The following is a 24,389-nucleotide window of genomic DNA, read 5'->3' as shown; positions in this document are numbered from 1 at the left end:
CTTTTCTGTCTAAAATTGACAATAAGACTTGCTGTCACCACTGCTAACAGGAGATCCACTGAGGACTTGCTCATATGAAAGAAAACTGATAACATTCTAATTTATTGCCTGTAGATGACACAGCTTCCTAAAAGAACACACTACACATATTTCTGTGATAAGAAGGAATGGCACCAGCCCCCTCTGATAACAAAAGCAAAAGTCTTTCTTTCCACACAAGGACAAAGAGAAAAAAGGGCAACATCTTCTCTCAGTGCAGTAATAGCAGAACAGAGAGAGGCCTGAGTTGTCTGTTTTACTTGCCAAGGGTGAAGCCAGAAGCAGCTCCAGCAGCTTGAAGTAGCTGACCCTCAGGGAATGCCATCACCAGATTTGGTGGCCCAATGGCTCCTGGTGTGCTGATAGCCTCGGAAAGCTTCACTGCACCACAGGACAACACAGACATTTTATAAATGCTCCCAGTTCTTGCACTCGAAGTTAGCAATAAGTACCCAATTTTAAATTCTTTACTTTGCTAGTTATGTTTTAGTTGTGCTAAGCTAGGAAAAACTGATAAAGGAAATGGCATATTTGAGAAGTTCTGGTATGAGCTATTTGGTACTGAGGTCATGAACAGCACAGAATACAAGTCCACAGTTTTTTAAGAACATTTTAAAGATATGCTTATATCTTTATATCAGATACATCTTACATCTTTCCTATAACCTCTTTAAGTTAACATTGTGGAAACATAGACTGCATTCAGGGCTGATGAAGTAAATTGCTGATGAGTGCACTGAAACCCAACTTGTGTCAGCACAGCTGCACTTGTGAGATAATTAGGCAGGATGCAGTAGTCTGCAAACTGAATGGAGCCAGGGCAAGGGTTCAAGCTCTGGCCTCCAGTTATCCATTTGGCTTAATAGTCTTGATGAGGTGAACAGGTCAGAGACTGTTCTCATTAGTCAGTGCGGATGAGGATGCTCTGTACAGTGTGCCAGGACACTCGCCTTTGGGCTGACCACCTTCCCTGGTGAGGTTATCTACCTTGTGTCTACTGTCCCTATGACTGTGCGGCCACAAGATCACTGCTAAAAAGTTGATATACCATTCTAAAAAGGTCTGTAACTCTCCAAAAGGATGCTGGTGCTGCCGCTGCTGCCTGGTTCCAACATTTCTCACCCAAGATCTTCCTTCTTCCCACAGATCTCCAGCAACTAGTGAATTTAGACTCATCCTGTGCTCTTTTATCCATGTTTATTGATCCCATAAATCTCACTGTCTCATCAGATTTATGTTATCATATTTGTTACTGTAATGAGTCAATGATGACCACTCTTAGATTGCATATATTAACTGCCAGATAAAACATTTAAGCAATTTTCTTAATGAGACTCTTGCTCTGAGGCCAGGGTAACAATGGATCAGAAGCGCAAGCTTTGCCAAAACACACTCTGAAGCTACATTATTACACAATGGTGATAAAGCATTTATGGAATGATTTTAAATGATGATGATCATCATCATCTACTTTGTTCAACACATTTATTAGAAATACTATTCAACTATTAACTAGCTCGGTCTCTTGGACAGAAAGATAAAGACTCATTTAAACATTAAAATGTTGGAATGAGGCCATAATGACTGAGGAGGAAGCAAAATCTTATACCTGCTCAAACTGTGGTGATGAGAAATATCTGAACCACAGTGTTATTAAGATATCAAATAGGTGATTGGTTTTCATTTGTGCTTTCATTTATTGTGTATAAATGAGCATGCTTTATATTTATCTGTATTCATGAAGATCAGGGGCAGTCATCTGGAAATAGTAATTTTTTCCTTGGATTGTTTACCAAGTTTCAAGTAATTAGAATCTAATGTAGGGTTATCTGTTTTCTCCAATTTCCTGCTGCTTAGTACCATCTACTAGGTAGCAGAATATGTAATTATTACTAGAGAGTGCTTGAATGACTTCTGGTAATTGGAATTTCAGTAAACCTTGCCAGGTCATCTAGCAATATTAGGGAGACATCTGAGTCATCTCTGTCTTGACAATCAGCTGACTTTTTTCAGATGGTGAAGTCACTGGATGAGTTAACATGTTTTTTCATGCAGTGGTAAGGATATCTTATTTGGAATGCTTGAGGTGCTTACTGTTTCATGCTCCTATGACTCTTAATGCATACAAAAGTCACATAAACCCTGTGGGAGGCTTGAAAATATGTGGTTATCTCTACTTTACCTATCTTTTCTGGAGTGTATACAAGTGTAAGTTACAGTGTAAAAGAAACCTTTATACAAACACAGTTATTAAGACAAATAACTTTTTTTCGGGTTGCTGTTAAAACAAGCACAACTCCGTCTTTACGTGGCTTAAGAGACCCTCACTCGGGGCATTATGTGGTTCCCTGTTAGCACAGCCTCATCTCAGTTCTGTTACACTCTTTTATAGCTCATGGCTTGCCATGGGTGGCGGTAGCTCAGGCTCCCTGGCTGACTCCCACTGTCCTGACATCACGTACCCCCTCCAAACTCCAAACTTGACTGTTCGGTGAGGTACCCAGGCCCATGGGGAAACTAGTGTGGAAATGCTTTCCACTTGTTCCTACAGAGAACCTGTCTGTATTAAGGGTATGTCTACACATTAAAATAGAGGTACTATTTGGTGGGTTTAACCTTTATAGCGCGGAGGTGGTGTGGCTTCAGAGTGACACAGCCTCTGGGGACCATGGCTACATGTTCCTATGCCCAAGTCTGGGTTTAGAACCATACTGGGATCATTATCTCACCTTACCAAGATTAAAATTAGCCCCAGTATTTTAACTCAGTTTAAATGCCACAGTCTCACCTTCATTTTGTGGCCTACACAAGGGGGAAGAAAAAGTCTTTGTGGCCTTCATGCATAGCTGAAGTTCATTCAGATAACTATTTCCAGTCATTCTGATTCACTTTTAGCTTTATCAAAAGTGTAATGGCAATTAAAAAAGAAAAGATATTTAAAAAGGGAAAGCTTTCAACATTTATCTTAATCTCCACATTCTACTGGTATGGTGTGAGATTTCTATACTTTTTGTTCCCAATCACTTAGGCTACTGCCTGTGGATGGCAGCTAAGAAAACCCACACTGGTAAATGTTTCAGCAATACAGAAGCCACATGAATCCTAAAGAAACCTCAGGTTTAACGTATTATCCATTTTCCGATCCATTTGTTTGTCTGCTGTGTTCTTGTATGTATCCTATATATGCAGTATGTATGTCAAAATATGTCAAAGTTAATGATTAGTAGTTAATAATTAGTAAGAGTTGACTCAAATATATAACACTTTTCTGCACCATAGAAACTTGGTACTTATATGTATAGAGGATATTTGTAACAAACACAGTAAGGATGGATAATTTCATTTTTAATGTTTCCTTCCAATGAAAGCACCGTGCTAAACTTCCTATGGTCTGAGAGTGACTACAGATGGTGTAGCTATTTATTTTTTCAATTAAGCCAATTATTTTTAACAGTAATTGACTAATTGCACCTAAATTCTATTTTAATGTTATTCCATTACTTATTTCAGCTGGTTAGGATACTGGAGAGTATCTTGGTCAGCATAATACGTAGACCTATTACAGCATGCAAACAAAATCAGTTCTCCTTTGGAAGTGTTTTTTTATTATTGGCGTTGCATAGATGCCAAGTGTTCGCTTATGACAAAATTTGGCAGCATAAGGGAGTAGATCTTAGGATCTGATCTTTGTCTTCTAAGAGATTCGCTTTCCTCTTCCCCTCTGGTCAGTAGTTTGATCTCCTAGGACAGCTGGAACAGCAAGCCTGGAAAATATGGCATTGATAGTAGAGAGCAAACAATAATAAACAGAATTTAGAGTGAAAAGGGAGGGGTTTATGTCCTTGGATCAAGTGGATAATTAAAGCCAGATGCTGCAAATGTGTGAAAATTTAAATGTTGGGCCCAATTAAATATGATGAGATATTCTCAGAAGGAAAAAAATACTGCTTATTGTTTCCAGAGCTATTTTGTCAAGCCACGTCCTTTCATTAAGGCACTGAAGTCCAAACCATTCATACTGAGCTGTTATCAAAGCTTAGCCCTTAAATTTTCTACCCCATGTAATATGCTCAACTGGAAATGAACCAGGCCCCTGAAAGCACTGGGTAAGAGTTGGGACTCCCCATTCATTCGGAAGTTGGAGTTATCAAAAATCAAATCCAGAGGAAAAAGTAAAGGGAATATCTGCCTCTCTGAGCCAGGACATTACTCCTGCTGAGTGAGCTTTGTTAGCATGAACTTTCACTGGGCTTACAGGCACAGTTAAACAGGACAAAGTGGTGGATATTTGGGCAGGCAAAAGATGTGCATGTCTTTGTCTCTTGCTGGAATTTACATCTGTAACATAACACATTTTGATCACATGCTCCTAATTTGTGATTTATGCAAGACAACTATTTTGAGTTTGCTTCAGTGTCCAATTCACTCCATAAATGCACAAATGCTCATGCAAGAATTACACAGAGATGGAAAAAGGGGTCAGAGAAGCAGAGGGAAAGCACACCAATTAAAATCAGTACTGCTACCAGGGAGTTTGAGAAATTTGCTTGGGGATTTTGACAAGAGGCACTTCTTATCTATGCTTGCACTTTGTTTTCCAGTGCTCACTGATAGAAACATAGAATGTAACTATATTCTATACAGCAATCCAATATGAAGGTTAGGTGGCAGAGGCATTTAGTTTCCAAAGTCACGTTCACATGTCATGTTGTCTGAATTAAAACCAATTAAGGCGAAATTAATGTAAATGCCTAGCCATATCTCCAGACCTGATATATGTCACTGAATTGCTCTTGTAGCAGCAAAATGTTAATTCTCATTATCTGCTTCATCACTATGATTATTGATCTCATTGCTAGTTTTCATTTCACTATTTAAATTAAATCCTGATATATCGAAGTGATGTTGTGAGGACTAATACCTGCTGTTGATTCAGTGGTAGAGTCACAACAACAGAGAAGCTTTCTAGTCTTTAAACCTTCTTTATGTCAGAAACAGAAGGTAGTAAGGAGCAACTTAAGATGAGAATGAGAACAATTTTGCTTAGAATTTAATTTAATTATATTAATTTACACTTTTAGAATTTAAGCAGAACTTTGTGAGTCTGCAGGTGAGTCCTGGCAAACTTGAGAGTGAGAGCATGGCCTTGTGGCCACAGACAATGAGTAACTGTGCCTGTCAGGGATGCGAGGAGGGATTGCACAGCAAAAGCTATCTGCGGCACCCTTAAAAACTACAGTACTTGACTATACAGCTATACATGTCCTACATATGCAAATACATTATGTGGACATGTGATACAGGACCCAAGAAGGATTGGCAAACTTCAGGGGCCTGGGTTAGAGCCACTTAAATCTACTTTTAGCATTTTAATCCTAATTAGTCAAGAGGCAGATGAGGACATGGAGCAAGAGTATTTAAAACATCTCATAAAAATACTTCATGAACATTTCATAAAGCATTTAATATTATAAATGCCTTTTCTGGAACTTTCTATCTCAAGAAAACTATCTGAATTTGAATGTGGCTGATAACATCTTTGTGAGTAATGAAGCAAGAATGCTTAATGTCTTTATCAGGTACCTGCAAAAATGGCTTTCCATGAGCTTCATTGGCCATGATGGAAAAACTGTATCAGCTAATATTTATCTTATCAGACATATGCACGATGAAGCACTGAAGATCTTTAACTTATGTTTTTATTAGATGATGTGTCTACAGGGTATGGTGCTTTCAAGTCTGGAAGCCAAGCTGGTTTAGTACACTGCAGTATATGTACTAATTAGCAGCCATCACACGGTTGAACAAGCACAGGTTTTTTTCAGACTAGGTAGCAGGTAAAGTCCACTTTGGGTTTCTTCTGATACCCATCCTGGCTCAGGCGCTATCCCTTCCTGCCTGGAACTACTCTGTGAGTACAGACAGGGCACATGAGCATAAACACTCAAGAGTACATTTTGTCCCATAGAAAGAGCAACCTAAATCTTCAAAGTTACCACTTTTTCAGCACCAAATTTGCCATGTTCAGTCAGCCTTCCTAGAAAAGAAATGGGATACATTATGTGATTGTTCTGTGAAATATAAAATGGGATCTTTTATGCATAATTCTGACCTTTCTAACAATTGTTAGAAATTGAAAACTGAAAATGCTCTGGTGGGCACTTATTAAATAGAGGGTAAAGATACGGAACTTACGGGAAAAAATAAGCTGCATCCTATAAATCTGACTTTTTTGTTTCCTATCCCCCTGCAACTTTGAAGAGAATAACTGGCAAGCTTTCAAAAAGTGCTGACAGCTATTGAAAGGAAAGATCCTTCTGGATATGGCATGATGAATTGGACAAAAACATATGTCAGGAATAAAGGATCCTTGGTTTTGATGTGAGTGGAAAGGTTCTGGGACTTAAAAGTCGGATCCTTACCTGGTACATGTCAGGCAAAGTCCAATATCTTCAGCACAGCTATAGTAATTAATGCCAGCCTCTTATCAGCAATTAATGTTAATCTTCTTATTTGTCAAATACAAACCACAAAATAATAAATAAAAAAATATAAAATAAAAAAAATAAAAAAGAATAAAAAAAGAAAGACAAAACACCCCCCACAAACACTTCAGATTCTACTACAGGTTTAAGATCATGTTTTTCAATGGCCTAACAGCAAAGTTTTTTGCATGTAAAAACTGCATGGATTCAGACCAGTTTTCAATATCATGCAGAAATGCAGCACTCTTTTCCACAACATTTTTGTCTTTCATAGGACTGAAGGAACCACTGGCAGAGATGTAAGTTTGTTACTTTCAGTGTGATTAATTAAATCAGTATTAATATTTAAGGAATTTATTTTGTAATAGTCTGTATCAAATACATAGAAATACAGTGATTGGATAGCAATTAATCTCATGGTTGGTTAGAGCAACAAAATGAGGGAAAAGATTATCTTAACAGTCTATTCTGTTGGTATATGAGATATTGTGCAGAAATAAAAGGAAAACTTCAACTCTGTTGAAGCCAGGGGTTCAGGTGAGAGAGAATGAAGTCTGAGAGCAAAGGGTGTTAGACCTTTATCTTTTGGGTGGTGAGGGACCACAGTCACATCACTGGCTCTCAGTTCAATCTCCATCTCAGATAGATGATCAAGCTATGAAGCACAAGTAACACCTGAGTTTGACTTCTTATTCCTAAGGATGCTTTCATAAGATAGTGGCGAAGAATGACTACACGCTGCACAAATGATCCTTGTGACCCAGCCTACATCTCTCAAAGCTTTGTATCAAGCTTTTATTGAGCTTCCTCCTTTGAAGTGGTCTGTATTTCCTGAAATACAGGTGGACAGATGGGCTTTCTCCATCTAATTAAAATGAGAGTCTCAGCTAGTCTCCTCTTTTCTTCCTTTCCTTTTTCTGATTCAGGTAGAACCACTTCTGTTTAGCCACACAGCATTGACATTTTCCCAGTCCAAATTTCATATAAGGGCCTTTAAATCTCTGGATAACCCAGGCAGATTTAAGATAAAGGCATTAAGTGAGATGAAGCTTTGTCTGTCCATCTTACTTAGTTTAAAATCACCCTAGTTCCAGGAGCCAAAATATTATTTCCAGAAAGCTGAATACATGCCAACATCTGCTGAGGTTCCTTGCCCAGCAACAGGCTTTATTTAACATAAGAATCTCCACTTTTGCACTGAAAATAAGCTTTGCATCTAGCACAATAAGTGATTCTTACTGTTAGGAACAAGTTTGTCTCCCAGGACAACTCAGAGGAAGAAGCAGCCTTGAACTGGTGAAGTTTGCAGTCCTGAGGGATATGGGTCAAGTGAAGAGTAAAGTCAGGACCCTGAATTTTAGGAAAGCAAACTTCCAGCTGTTGAAGGATTTAGTCAATAGGACCCCCTGCGAAACTACCCTCAGGAACAAGGGAGCAGAACAGAGCTGGCAGATTTTTAAGGACACTTTCCATAGATATCAAGAGCTCTCAATTCCCTGGTGTAAGAAATCAGGAAAGGAAGGCAAGAAACTGGCATGGCTAAGTCAAGACCTGCTGGTCAAAATAAAGGTCAAGAAGGAAATGCACAGGCAGTGAAAGCAGGAACAGGTATCCTCAGAAGAGTATAGGGATACTGCCTGGTTGTGTAGGGATGGGGTCAGGAAGGCCAAGGCATGGCTGGAGCTGAACTTGGAAAGGGACACAAAGAATAATGAGAAGGGCTTCTGTAGGCATGTCAGCCAGAAAAGGAAAGTCAAAGAAAGCGTACTCCCCTTAATGAGCAAGACTGGCAAACTGGTAACAACAGATGAGAAAAACGCTGAGGTACTCAACAACTTTGTTGCCTCAGTTTTCACTGACAATCTCTTTTCCCACACTTCTTAAGTGGATGGACCACAAGACAGGGACTAGGGGTGCAAAATCTCTCCCACTGTAAGAGAAGATCAAGTATGAGACCCCCCTGAGGTGCAGGTCCCCCAGAAGTCTATGGGACCTGATGAGATGCATCCCAGAATCCTGAGGGAATTGGCTGATGTAGTTGCCAAGCCACTCTCCACGGTATTTGAAAAGTCATGGCAATTAGGTGAAGTCCACAGTGACTGGAGAAAGGGAAACATTGCACATGTTTTTACAAAGCGTAGAAAGAAGGACCCTGGGAACTACCAACCTGTCAGCCTTCCCTCTGTGCCTGGGAAGATCATGGAACAGATCCTTCTAGAAGCTATGCTAAGGCACATGGAGGACAGGGAGGTAATTCAAAACAGCCAGCATGGCTTCACCAAACATAAGTCCTGCCTGACCAACCTAGCGGCCTTCTGTGGTGGAATGACTACATCAGTGGACAAGGGAAGAGATACAGATGTCATCTATCTGGACTTTTGTAAGGTCTTTGACACAGTCCCCCACAACATCCTTTTCTCTAAATTGGGGAGAGATGGATTTGATGGGTGGACTGTTCAGCAGATGAGGAATTGGTTGGATGGTCACATCCAGAGGGTAGTGGTCAATGACTCAATGTCCAGCTGGAGATCAGGGACAAGTGGTGTGCCTTAGGGGTCCATATTGGGACCAGTACTGTTTAATATATTCATCAATGACTTAGACAGTGGGATCAGGTGTACCCTCAGCAAGTTCACAGATAACATGAAGATGAATTGTGTGGCTGACATGCCTGAGGGACAGGATGCCATCCAGAGGGACCTCGGAAAGCTTGAGAAGTGGGCCAATGTGAACCTCATGAGGTTCAACAAGGCCAAGTTCAAGGTCCTGCACCTGGGTTGGTGCAACCCCCATTATCAATACCCACTGGGGGATGAAGGGGTTGAGAGCAGCCCTGCAGAGAAGGACTTAGGGGTACTAGCAGATGAAAAGTGGGACATGAGCCAACAATGTATACTCACAGGCCAGAAAGTTAGCCATATCCTGAGCTGCATCAAAAGAAGTGTAGCTAGCAGGTTGAGGGAGGTGATTCTGCCCCTCTGCTCTGCTCTCCTGTGACCCTACCTGGAGTACTGCATCCGGCTCTGGAGCCCTCAGCACAGATAAGACATGGACCTCTTGGAACCCGTTCAGATGATCACAAAGATGATCAGAGGGCTGGAGAACCTCCTTTATGAAGAAAGGCTGAGAGAGTTGGGGTTGTTCAGCCTGGAGAAGAGAAGGCTCCAGGAAGACCTTATTGTGACCTTTGAATACTTAAAGAGGGCTTATAAGAAAGATGGAGACTTTTTAGCATGGCCTGTTGTGATAGGACAAGGGATAATGGTTCTAAACTAAATGAGGGTAGATTCAGACTAGATGTAAGGAAGAAATTGTTTACGATGCTGGTGGTGGAACACTGGAACAGGTTGCCCAGAGAGGTAGTAGATGCCCCAGCTCTTGAAACATTCAAGGTCAGGTTGGATGAGGCTCTGAGCAACTTAGTCTAGTAGAGGATGTCCCTGCTTATTGCAGGGGGGTTGGACTAGATGACCTTTAAAGGTCCCTTCCAACCCAAACTATTCTATGACATCTTCCACAGGTCAAAATAGATATGGGTTTTGGATGGCACTCTCTTATTAACAAGAAACTCTTTGCTATGTTGCCTGGTGAATAAAGTCAACCCACATTTGGATCTGAAAAAATGCCCTTAGCTGGTTCCCAGGTACAGCATACTAATAAAAATTTGCCTTTCGCACAAAAATAATAGCTATAAATAATTTTAACTGTTAGTGGATTCGCTCCTGTTGGTGGTGGCCTTATTCTGGAAAACTTGTCAAGTTTAATAAGAATTACAATATTTCAGTAAAAATTCTCCTTGAAGTTGCTTGATGTCTGGCTCTAAAAAACCTGTGGTCTTGGAGAATTAACTTCCCATCAACTAACCAAAGGAAAAATAGAGTAAGGCAGCCAGATAGAGAAGAATTGGAGTTTATGTACTGCTCTTCTCCTTTAAGGCAGTAGTAAAAATGGGGTTTACCTTGACCAGCTTTCCTTCCAATTTCAGGAATGTACAAATCTTACAATGTGGAATGAGAAAAAGTAAGTTTCCCTTAAGCAATATGGCTATGACTTGACCAAACCCAGAGTGACAGAGGATAACATCTTTAACATTACAAGCAGAGTAGAAGGATCACATCTCCAAAATAATTTCAGTCTATCTGTTCTATTTAGCAAGAAGGTAGAGATATGCTGAGGTAGAAATTTGTGTTTTCTTTACCCACAAGCTCCTTAAGAGTTCAGCTGCTAATATTCAGTATTAATATTTTTAAACTTTCTTCTGCTTTTAATTTTTTAATATGTAATACATACAGGTATTAGTTTCATTATGCTGGAAGACTGTGCTCATGTGTAAATTTACACAATGATGTATAGTGAAAATGGGAGAGCAGGCTGAATATTCATGTCAAGAGACCTTATGCACAGCATGGGAGTATTTTTTAATAAATTGAAAAAATAAAATACAAAAGCTAGGAATATGAAATTGTTTGGAGCACAGGTAAACAAACAAGCAACAAGACAGACTATATTCCTCCCTCAACTGCTTCAAAAATCCAGGACTCCTGAGAGTTTTGCTTTGCAACCTCACATCTCTTGGACATTAAGATAACTCCAGCCATAATCCTAGCATTGTCTGTAAACTATGCATGTACAGCAGTCACAAAATTCAGGACTGGACTTTCAAAATGATGATAGCAGCTTTGCACCAGCAAGTCATAGTGGATGAAGCCAAATTAGTATACTTCTTTTTTTCTGTACTGGAGACTCTATGTTTCTGAAACTAACATATGTCTCATTCAAAACATTTGAATTTGGGCTTCTAATTGTTTGATTTGGCTTGGTTTATTTCTCTTGAGATGTCCAAATGTTCTTTTCTTTGAGATAAAACTGACCTTGTCATCTATATGATATAGTCAGGAAACTCAGTATTTTGTTGCTCCTTTCACTTTTCAGGCTATAATTCATAATATGATCCTTTGGGGATGAGTCCTTCCATACTTCATCTTCCTGAATCTGCTGTAGGTAAAGAGAATTGTCCATCATGGCCAAGTGGTTAGAGAAGGCTTTCAAGGCATGTTATGCCCTCTCCACTGTATAATGTCATTACTACACAAAGCTTCCTTATGCTGAAGGTCTGTGCTATAATGGATCAGGTTCAGAGGTTGTAGGTTTGCACAGCTGGAGTTGTCTGGGATTGTCTTGATGAGAAGATGGAATTTGCCTGTCAAGCAGTCCAGTGAATCTAGATCTTGGTCAATAAATTGTGGGATATGTAATGTGTGCTGTTTCCCATTATTTTTGTTGTCCCAAGTCAAGCGATCTGTGATGAAAGCTTGTGTTCCTTTACACAGCCTTGCTTGTCACGGTCTCACAACTTCATGCAACTACAAATCATGTGCAAATGAATGGTTCTGCAAACATCAAAAAGTATAACATGCTGAGGATGTGTATGTGTGTTACCTATGTTCAGGAACAGTGTTGAAAGCATTTCCAAAAACCTCAATAGAGTCATCAAGCAGACATGAAGGTCATGTTGCTCTGAAACTGTGCAGTCAGGTAGCAAATAGAGATGACTTTGAAGCACCAGGGTGCCTAGTGATGCTGTAGACTTTAAATGAGAAAACTTGCATGAGTAGCCACCCAGAAAGCCAATAGAAGACACTAAACTGTACTGCTTGAGACCTACACTTGTCTCTGTTGTAAAATATGTCCAGGAAGAAACTTAATTATTCAGACTAATTCTTCAGATCCTGGTCTCAGAAAGTGTATGCCTCTTCCCCCAACACCTTTAACCGCAGGGTAAACACCCACAGACTGCTGCAATCACATTGCAATCAGCTAATATACATACTCAGGCTACCACGAAAGAGCAATGGAGCTCAGTTCTGCAACTGAGTGATCACAGCCCTCATCTTAAACCTCACTCAAGCCTTGACTGTACCTTAGACGAGTAAAATGCAAAAGTCAGCATAAGGTATTTAAATCTCTTGATTAAAGAATGTCAACAACCTTGCTTAACAGCCATAGAGCATTACAAATATTTGTGTGCGTGTGTGCACATGTGCGTATGTGTGTTCTTCCAAACAGACCATGGATCATTCAGTAACTACAAGAGGCCATGAATAATTAGTGGCATACAAAAATGCAGTATTTAGAAAAATTATTTAAAAAAACCCCTCAAATACTGTCTGAAAGTATGTGGGTTTTATGAGTTTGCATGCTGATGGGAGATTGTGTGAAATGTGGTGAAGGTTGTGTAAGAGCTTACATTCTAGGTATAAAGATTTTTCTAGATGGAGAATACTTATAAAATTATCTTTCTCAATGTGTATGTGTAGAGATAGCAATATAGGTGTGTGAAAAATAGAGCTCAGTTTTTTCCAATTTTTTTTTTCATGAGCTAGCTGATGGGAACTGGACCTGTAAACAGATCCCAAATTAGGTAACACCTTAGCTTTGCAAAATAGAAAAAAATTCCTACAATGCCCTGTAGTGATGAATTCAGATTGATCAGAGTATTGCCCCAGATTCTTCTGTGATTCTCTGAGAGTAAAAATTTTCTTAGTTTGTTTTCACGTGGCTTCAGTTTCTGATAATAACACGTAGAATCATAGAATCATAGAATGGTTTAGGTTGGAAGGGACATTAAAGATCATCTAGTTCCAACCCCCCTGCTGCGGGCAGGGACACCCTCCACTAGACCACGTTGCCCAAAGCTCCATCCAACCTGGCCTTGAACACTTCCAGGGATGGGGCATCCACAACGTCTCTGGGCAACCTGTTCCAGTGCCTCACCACCCTCACAGTGAAGAATTTCTTCCTAATATCTAATCTAAATGGACCCTCCTTCAGCTTAAACCCATCACCCCTTGTCCTGTCACTACACTCCCTGATAAACAGTCCCTCACCATCTTTCCTGTAGGCCCCTTCAGGTACTGGTAAGTTGCAATTAGATCTCCCTGGAGATGCCTTTTCTCCGGGCTGAACAACCCCAACTCTCTTAGCCTGTCGTCAGATCCCTCTGATCAGCTTCGTGGCCCTCCTCTGGACTCGCTCCAACAGCTCAATGTCTTTCTTATGCCAGGGACCCCAGAGCTGGACGCAGTACTCCAGGTGGGGTCTGACAAGAGCGGAGTAGGGGGGCAGAATCACCTCCCTCGACCTGCTGGTCACACTGCTTTTGATGCAGCCCAGGATATGGTTGGCTTTCTGGGCTACTAGCACACACTGCCAGCTCATGTTGAGCTTCTCATCAATCAATACCCCCAAGTCCTTCTCCTCAGGGCTGGTCTCAATCCATTCCTTGCCCAGCCTATAGTCAGGCTTGGGATTGCCCCGACCCATGTGCAGGACCTTGCATTTGGCCTTGTTGAACTTCATGCATTTCGCATGGGCCCACCTCTCCAGCCTGTCAAGGTCCCTCTGGATGGCATTCCTTCCCTCCAGTGTGTCGACCACACCACACAGCTTGGTGTCGTCAGCAAACTTGCAGAGGGTGCACTCAATCCTCCTGTCCATATCGCCAACAAAGATGTTGAACAGTGCCGGTCCCAGTACCGACCCCTGAGGAACGCCATTTGTCACTGATCTCCAGTTGGACATTGAGCCATTGATCACAACTCTTTGAGTGTGACCATCCAGCCAATTCCTTATTCACTGAGTGGTCCATCCATCGAAACCATGTCTCTCCAACTTAGAGGCAAGGATGTCATGCAGGACAGTGTCAAATGCCCTGCACAAGTCCAGGTAGATGACATCAGCTGCCCTTCCCTTATCCACCAACACTGTAATCCCATCATAAAAGGCCACCAAGTTTGTCAGGCACAATTTGCCCTTAGTGAAGCCATGCTGGCTGTTATCAATCACCTCCTTATCTTCCATGTGCCTGAGCATAGTCTCCAAGAGGGTCTGCTCCATAATCTTGCCAGGCACGGAGGTGAGACTGATTGGCATGTAGTTCCCTGGGTCTTCCTTTTTACCCTTCTTAAAAATGGGGGCTATGTTCCCCCTCTTCCAGTCGGCAGGAACTTCGCTGGACTGCCAGGACTTCTCAAATATGATGGAGAGTGGCCTGGCCACTTCATCTGCCAGTTCCCTCAATATCATCTCTCCATATTCACCCAAATCTCCAAAGGCAATTTCATCACGTCTGTAAGGTTAAACAAAAAATGTCAACTAACATCTGTTCCTGTATGAATTCATAAATACAGGAATAATCAATAGGCAGCCACACAGAATTATAAATGTCACCATTCCACACTTGCAGCATTCAGACTCCTAATGGGGGAGCTTGCAAAGATCAAGTCTTTTCAAGCTCCAGACTACTAGGATTATACTGCATGTGTTGCCAAGAATATTGAAAAGGTAATTCCAGTGTTGTTGTAGGAGGTTCTATTTGATTTCTCAAGTCATTATTTGTGCTTGGTGGTTAAAAAATGAGCAGATAATTCTAGATATTTTTCCTTGAAAATACTAATCAAATGGAAGCTGTTCCCAGAAGAAGTACCTTCCATCCCTTCTGTGAGTAGGAAGTATGCTAAACTGCATTAATAGGGATTAAGCTTTTAAAATTACTAGGTTCAGATAATTTGAGGTTAGATGTTCTAGTAGTATTGAAGATAGCACTGAGTTGCTTTTTTAATTTTTTTTTTAATAACAAAAAATAGTGGAAATGACGGAAGATTGGATCAATGCTTCTTTTACCACAGGGCAACAGGATGATTCTGTAGGCCAGTAAAGTGAACTTTATCATAGGCAACATAAATGACAATGCTGGTAGGGGATTCATCTAATAAAGAATTAAAGGTGAAGAATATACAGTTGACATATTTTTTTTGATGAAGAAACCTAATTCTGTAAAGAGACAGGAAATCAGGTTGATAAAGGTAACTATGTAGATACAATATACTTAAGACTTTATATGTGATGAGATAATATCACAACTAAATATTCTGCACATTTAACGAAGAGCCAGCTAACTACAGATCTTCTTTCAAATGGAATTTGTCAGAGATCAGAAGTCTATGCTAGAAAATAGTTTTGTCATAGTTTAGGAAAAATATAACACTAAAAATTATTTAAATTCTGCCTTAGAAATTCTGCATTAGAAAATGTAGTTACCTTCAAGAGGGTAAAATAACCTCTTCAATCTCACATAACTTCAGGTCTCAGGTAAGCTAAACTTAGGCCAAGCAAATTCAAAAACAAAATAAGACACACACTTTTAAGAAGGCAGATGAACAATTAGTGCAACCAGTGAAAGAAAGGATAATTTTTCAACCAAAAATAACTTATACCTTACATGAATATACAAGTTCCTGGACTCAGTATAGAAGTGTGATAACATTAATTACCTGTGATTTACAGAAAGCCATGCTAAGGGTTTTAATGGTCCTTTTGGCTTCAGAGTCCATAAGTCTAGTCATCTATTTTCTGTCTATATCCAGAGGCAACTTTTTGGGTTTTTGGGGTTTTTTTTTTTTTGAAGTTGTTTATTTTATTTTACATTTTTTTTTCCCTCAGTCTGGAATTTAAGATCTTGGAAAACTTCTTGGAAGGTGTAAAATACCTCCTTTTATTAATTTCAAAATTGAGGAGAGAGGGGACATCTCATTTTGCAGACTTAAGGTCACACAGTGCAGAAAAAAGGACAATATAATAGAATCTGTTTCATTCAGTGACAAGAGGACCTACATAATGGTCATTCTTGTACTTATGAAACTGAAATAATTGCAAAGTTTTCTAACCTCTGTTCAACTTTGCTGTTGATTGCACTTCATATAATTAGTGAGTACCTCTTTATTTCCAGAAAAATTCAAAAGCTGTAACAACAACAACAACAAAAAAATCACATTAATTGGAACAGCTAGTCTTTAAATCTAGAAAAAGAAACCATGAATAAAGCTACTACAAAGTGTATTTTACTCTTAGATCCTCTGGTCTTTTATGATCAGTTGCTGTATACTCCCCTGTGAAAATAAACACCTACCTTAACCTTTGCTGCTCATAGAAATTGCAAGGAAGTGTCAAGAAAGTTCAGAAATGTGGAAAATCATATGCATCCTTATTTGACTTTTCTTGTAGAGAGCTTAATTCTGACAATTTGTGTCCATTATAATATTTATGTTGGTGTGGAGCAATTCAGGATCAAAATCCCTGAAGAGATTATACATATAACTATTGCAAAAAATTACAATCCTTTGTAAAAATGTTTCCTCAAAGCTTGCCAAGAAAAGCTACATGCATATATTAGAACTTCTTTGAACATTTTTTCCTTTACTTCCATCTTTCATTACCATTATTAATATAAATAAATTATTAATTATTAATATAAATAAATTATAGAACAGTAGCAGAATTTATGTCCTCTATTATGAGGAGTATTTATGTGCACATATTCAGTATATTTTAATTCGGTATCATTTGCTGAATATTTAAGTTATCATGAAATATCCCGACATTAAAGTTGATAGTGATGATATGAACAACATATAGGCAGGTCTGAGAAAAATGTTGTCAAGCAATTTTGTCTTCAACCCAGCATCGTGAAGCATGCTAGACTCATTTAATGTACACTTACTAAAGGTGGTGTTAGGGTCAATGCTGGTCCTTCTTCAGTTCCCTGAAGCCATCACACAAGAACCAGAAACCTGGTAGTTAGTTATAATCTTAGTGTAATTTTTGCCATAACCACTGGAATGGGAACCTCCTTGCTTTACCTAGGAGTCACAGAACAAACCATTCACTAAGAGATCAGTATTATTTATTTTTAAAAAGAATGAATTAACAATAGCCTAATCTCATTTGTCCATGACTTTTGGATTGTTAGGCAAGGCATTTTGGTGACAGGTTTTTTTATATTTTAGGAATTTCCATTTCCTTTGTTATTGTATGCGTGCCTTTCTTTTACTATGGTGTCCTGGTTTCCACTGGAATAGAGTTAATTTTCTTTCTAGTAGCTGGTACAGTGCTGTGTTTTGGATTTAGGATGAGAATAATGATGATAACACACTGATGCTTTTACTTGTTGCTGGATAGTAGTGGTGCCTACACTAAGTGAAGGACTGTTCAGTTTCCGATGCCCTGCCATGTGCACAAGAAGCTGGGAGAGCACAGCCAGGACAGCTGGCCCAGGCTGGCCAAAGGGACATTCCCTACCATAGACCGTCGTGCTCCCTATGTAACTGGGGAAGCTAGCCGGGAGGTGGGATCGCTGCTCGGAAACAGAGTGGGCATTGAGGTTGTTTTTTTTAGCCTGGTCATGCCTGACAAGCGGCATATTTTAATTGGCCTGGCACAAGTTAGTAGTAAGTAGTGAACAACCTAGAAAACAGACAAAGATTGCTTTGTCAGTTTCCATATGTTAAGGCTGATCCCTGTCTTCCTAGTGCCTACACCTCTTACCCTGAAATTTACTATATTTAGCTGTTGAAAATACATATGCCTAAGGAAGAAAAGAAAGCATGCTAGCCTGAACTGCCATCTTCTGCTGTTGACTCAGGAGCCCCTGCATTGCCTCTGTTATGCCCACTCATAGGCTATCATCCACCAGAAGGAGACAGACAACCCATGGAAAAATCAAAATAGACAGAACAGAGTATTATGTCCAGGAGCAAGTGCAGAACTAATTTTGATCAGACCTCAGCATTCAGCCAAGATGAACACAATCTGTGTAAATCACTTCTGTGAAATGCCTTTCTTATCTGTCCCTCTAGACAGAACTGCAGCTGTTTTACTGTCTAAAATATGCTTTCTGTTCTTGGCAATTTGTGATGGATTGCAATGTCCTTTTCTCCGGACATATAGTGATGAACAGTGAATAATGTTCTTCCTTTGTAAAAGAGTTCTTAAAAAAAACCCAACTTCTTAAACTATCAGTGTATTAGTTGCCATTTGAGCCTGAGACATCTGATAAATTCATTTCTAGGTATTTTCTCCTAGGCCTCCTGCTACGTATTCTGTAAAGGGTACAAGATTGCAATTGGTTGATCATATGGGAAATTTAGGACTGAAGTCCTCACTGTGACTTGAAAATAACAATGATGTTTCAGAAACTAACAAAAATTAAGATGATGTGAAAGAATGTTATTAAAATGAAATTTATTATAAATATCTGCTAAAATCTGAATGAATTTATATTTTTCAGGGTCAGCCTGCGAGTTGGAACTGGAAAGAGAAATGCTACTTACGACTGCTTAGGAATGGTGAAAAATTCATGGATAACATAATGTAAAATAACACAAAACTGGTCTGAGAGTATGAACTGAGTAATCCAGTTTTTAATTAAGGTTGCAACTAAGGTACTCATTATAGTAAACACAAATAAAAAGTTTTGCACCTCCATCACTGTTAGTGCTCCACCACTATACTCATCACACAGAGGTTTTTGACATATGCACTGTTACTCCAATCACTTCCACAGGTAACTGATTACTGCTGTAACTTAGAGATTTTGAAAATAAAACCTCTCTTTTAGTTTCTTCATTACTTCATCCCCTGGGATGTTTTCTCATTTCAGGGCCCAGGATAGTCAGGCACTTCAGAAAGAAGCTGTTGAGCAGGAAAGGAGCCTGTGCTGACGAACAAGGAACACAGAGGAAAGGGTGTGCTTTGAAATCCCGTGTCTCAGTGAAGCTGGGATGCTTGCGTCAGAAGTCAAGGTACCTCTATCTGTTTGGGACTCCCAGCCTACACCTGTGTGCTAAAGCTGTAACCTTGAAACATTCTCTGAAGAACAGAGCAAATCTGCTTTCTTTTAAAATCCTAATAAAGGAGGTTGCCTGCCTCTCAACACTGCAGGCAAATGGATAGAGGAATTACCTGGAGAGGAAAAGACCTGTGTCAGCCAGGGGGAGGTTAAACCCACAGCTCTGGTCTGGTGGAAAAGTGCCCTGCCACTAAGTGACTGGCCACCCTGGGCAGGACACTTATCCTCTTAAAATTCTGCTATCCTGAAAAAAGGATGATTCAAAATACACAGGAACAGAGAGAAGGAGAGCAAAAGAAACCATGCTGTCTCTGCAGGTTGATGGTTAGTGCATTCACCTGGAAGAAAAGTGTTGAGTTTCTATAGGATATTAAAATATACAGCAGAAAGGTCATAAAGCATATTCCTAAAATAAATAAATAAATAAAAATAATTTTAAAAAATTTCAAAATTAGTGGGTTTATTTTCACAATGCTAAAAATTCTCTGTGTAATTTTCCGTCTTAAAACTACGCATTTTGGGGTATAGAGGGGTTGTGTTCCATTATCATTCAGAAAGAAAATAATGTGATATAATAGTTGAGGTGATATAATGAAAAGGCAAAGAAACAGTGTAGACAGTTATGGGTTTAGGTTCAGACCTTACCTTTGCACTGCTTAAGGGCAAGATTCCCTGTCAGCTGAACCTATTATTTATGTATCAGCTATCAGTAAAGATTAAATGAAGTATCTGAAGAAAGGAAGATATAAATCTTATCAGCTGGATTGAAAGTCACTGCTTGTACATCTGGTGGTTTTAATAGGTTACGTTTTCTGTGCATCAGACAAACCATACAAAATCCACTGTTCATTGGTTTACATCAGTGAGCTGGTGAGTGAGCAGTCAGTGTGTTTCCTTGCTACAAGCAGGTGTGATTCAACAGTGGGAAGAAAATTTCAAGTGAAAACATGGTGGAGTGGGGGAAAGACATCTGTTAACTTCTGAAATCTAAAACTTCCCAGTGTTTTACTTTTGGCACCTAGCTTTGGAAGCAGGGAAGCTGGCTTGTGGTAGAAGACTATGAGCTTGGGTGGGTTTTTTTGTTATATCTTGTAGAAGGGGTAATGTCTCAATTCTACCTGTACTGATGTTCATGTCATGACTCGTCTGGTGCAGATGGTGCAAGACTTGCTCACAAAAGCAGAGAAGTGATGAATATCTTCAACTACTATTGAAATTTAATTGCTGAAAAAAAACTTAAAATACAGCTCAGGGAGCCTTCATTTTGTTTTAAGGGGCTGCTTCAGAATAATAATTCTCCATGTCTCATGTATCATATATGAGTTGCATGTATTTTCTTCATATTAAAAAACAAAATTGTACAGGCTAGTTACTTTTGCATCTAGCCTTTCATCAGCCTGAGAGGTGTACTCCTCCACAGGTAGGAGACTTTCTTCTGTAAAAATGTAGCACCAGCCATTGTTCTTATGGGAGGATGAGATTTGTTAATAGAAGTCTGTGCAGGATTTTGAAAGTATAAAATATATGATTAAATGTCCAGTGCTTCAGTTAGTTAAAACAGTTATAGTCTCCTTTTCAACTGAACCATTGCCTCAGATCTTCATAACTGATCACTATTGTTTTGCTGCAAATGCATCAAGGTGGATACAATAAACATGCAGGAAAACACGATGTAGATTTATGCAGAGATCCAATAGGCCACTATTTGCATCTATTTATATTTTTAACTGTGTGTATGACTTTGTCATGTAAGAATACCCCTCATCCTCCTATTATTTAATTTAGCCTTAAGCATTTTGTCTGAATGAAAAATGTTCATTTACAAATGGAATTCAGAGGACTCATGGGTTTTGCATGTAAAAAAAGAAAGCTGTTTTTCTCTTGCTAACAAGCATGACTAGACATTGTAGAATGAGATTAATTAACATGTGTCCTCGAATTACCTTCTAATGCTTATCAGAAAAAAATTTAATCTATTTTTAAAACTGCAAAAACCCAAACTTCATAAAAATTACACAAAACACCCCTGCAAACTACATTTTTGAAAACTACAAACCACAATTTAAAAACCTACTTCTTTACACTTAATACTGGTACTTCATCAGATGTCTATTAATATTAAGACATAACTCTGCTACCATTTAAAATGACACTTGTTTTAAATGCCTATTTCTGATACCAGTAGAAATAGATTACGTATTGAATTAAGAGCCAGATAAGTCACTTAAAAATTTATTCATAAGATGCAGTTATGTAGTAATGCTGGTATTCTCCCATTAAGTTTGCTACTGTATTCACCCTGATCATACATATATTTTTCTTTAATGTTATGCAGAATGGAAAAAATACATATCCTTTCAGCATTGCAAAACAAAACAGAAAATAGTATGTGAATGATGCCTTCTGTATCTTAATGCAAACTCTTTTCTATTTTACTAGAAATTATTCTTTTTCCATAGTTTTTTGTACAGGTCAGTTTTAAAAAGTATATTTTTCATAGAATCAGAGAATGGTTTGGGTTGGAAGGGACATTAAAGATCATCTAGTTCCAACCCCCTGCCATGGGCAGGGACACCCTCCACTAGACCAGGTTGCCCAAAGCCCCATCCAACCTGGTCTTGAACACTTCCAGGGAGGGGGCATCCACAGCTTCTCTGGGCAACCTGTTCCAGTGCCTCACCACCCTCACAGTAAAGAATTTCTTCCTAACATCTAATCTAAATCGACCCTCCTTCAGCTTAAACCCATCACCCCTTGTCCTGTCACTCCATGCCCTTGTAAACAGTCCCTCTTCAGCTTTCCTGTAGGCTCCTTTAGGTACTAGAAGGCTGCTCTAAGGTCTTCCCAGAGCCTTCTCTTCTCCAGGCTGAACAACCCCAACTCTCTCAGCCTGTCCTCATAGGAGAGGTGCTCCAGCCCTCTGATCAGCTTCGTGGCCCTCCTCTGGATTCACTCCAACAGCTCCATGTCTTTCTTATGCTGGGGACCCCAGAGCTGGACGCAGTACTCCAGGTGGGGTCTGACAAGAGCAGAACAGAGGGGCAGGATCACCTCCCTCGACCTGCTGGTCACACTGCTTTTGATGCAGCCCAGGACAAGGTTGGCTTTCTGGGCTGCAAGCGCACACTGCCGGCTCATGTTGAGCTTCTCATCAATCAATACCCCCAAGTCCTTCTCCTCAGGGCTGGTCTCAATCCATTCCTCGCCCAGCCTATAGTCAGGCTTGGGATTGCCCCGACCCACGTGCAGGACCTTGCACTTGGCCTTGTTGAACTTCATGCATTTCACATGGGCCCACCTCTCCAGCCTGTCAAGGTCCCTCTGGATGGCATCCCTTCCCTCCAGCGTGTTGACCACACCATACAGCTTGGTGTTGTTGGCAAACTTGCAGATGGTGCACTCGATCCCAATGTCCATGTTGCTAACCAACATGTTAAATAGCACCAGTCCCAATACTGACCCCTGAGAAACAGCACTCATCACTGATCTCCATCTTTTTGAATGATTAATTAATAAAGAGTATATAACTTTGTCCTTTGCTGATATTCTGTTCAACTTCCTAGGTTTTGAAGGTTGCATTTCTTCATCCATCCATGCTGTAGACACATCATCAGTTTCCTGTAACGCATGTTTTACATCTCTGGGCAACATTGCCATAGATTGTACACCATATTGCGAAATTTATGCTGAGTGATGCTCTGATTCTCACTTGCATATCCACCCTTGTAGTTTCTGGAAGCAACCAAGAGGGATGGTTCACAGAGTTCAAAACATTAAAAACTGCTTTTAAATTTGGATCAATAACTTTATGGGAAATAAATTGCTCCTCCATCTCAATTAACCTCCAATACAAGAGATGTTCCTGAGAATTTTGCTCAAATAATTTGTGACAGTTCTGACAGTAAGATTCCCAGCTATCATCTCCATCATAGGAACAATAGAAACACATTTCTATCCTCTTACTTTTGTTCTATTGTTCTTCTGTCACATAGATCTGTTTAATATATTTTATTTGCAGCTGACAGCTCAACAGAAAAGAGGAAAGTTGAGTAACTTGAAGTTTCTAAGACACAGAGAAAGGGAGGATGAAATAAAACTACATTGTTGGTGGTTCCACAGCTCTCATTTAGAACATATGTGAGGCAAGATCAAATCTCTCAGTATTTCAAAGGAACAAGGGGTAAGGTCAGATGTTTAATGAGTGAGGTAATCTGAAACAGTACGGATAGTAAGAGACACTGGGGGAACTATTAAACACTAAGGTAACACAGTCATGAAATGGGTTAACACAGTTCTACAACATTTTAGAAAAGAAGCTCTGCTCTAGTCTGTGATTTTCACTTTTTGAACCAAGGAAATGAAAGCCTAAGAAGGGATGTAACTATAAATACATCAATACTGTTATTACTGGAGAGGATAAAGAGCTATTAAAGTTAAAAGACAATACTGGCACAATTACAAATGGTTATAAACTTGAGCTGAATATATCTAGTCTGAGAATTAGAATAGGTTTTCTAACCATTAGTTAGCACTGGAAACACAAGCCCAAGCTAGTTTTTACAAGGAACTCTAATAAATGTATTCCTGGAATTATACATTACAACTGCCTACCATGAAAGAGGATTGGACTTTGTGATGTAAGGTACACGCTTTGCATCCTCGAGTCTTAATTCCCAGAGAAATAGTAGATACTTCTTGTCACCAGGTGAGAAGCCCAGAACTCTAGATAGGCAAATTCTATCTTCTGTTTTACTTTGTTCTTTCCCAGCTAAATTCTGGAAGATGGTGAAGCCATTCCATTGTTGTTAATTTTTCAGGTCAATTCTTAAAATTCAAGTCCTCTGGAATCCTGTAATCCTTTCTGAGTGCTAGGATATCAACTCCAGTACCTATTCTGCCATGAACCAGCAGTGTGCCCTTATAGTGACAGAGGCTATCTGCGTATGTGACTGCATTTACAGAAATGACATCATCAGGTGACACACAAGGAAATGCAGGGGGAGCTGGAGAGGGAACACCATTGCAGCCTCCCATGATCTGGCAGGAAATTACAGAGAAAGCAGAGGCAGACTCATCTGAGGGGTGTGGAGCGAAAGGGCAAGGAGCAGGCAGCAAAGCTGCAGAAAGACTTTCACAGTTGGTTTGGTTAAGCACAGCAACAGATTTCCCAGGGAGATTCT

Source organism: Grus americana, chromosome Z (genome assembly GCF_028858705.1).
Source record: "Grus americana isolate bGruAme1 chromosome Z, bGruAme1.mat, whole genome shotgun sequence".
NCBI classification, from domain to species: domain Eukaryota; kingdom Metazoa; phylum Chordata; class Aves; order Gruiformes; family Gruidae; genus Grus; species Grus americana.
The sequence above is the reverse complement of the archived record's forward strand: the minus strand, read 5'-3'. Positions refer to the sequence as shown.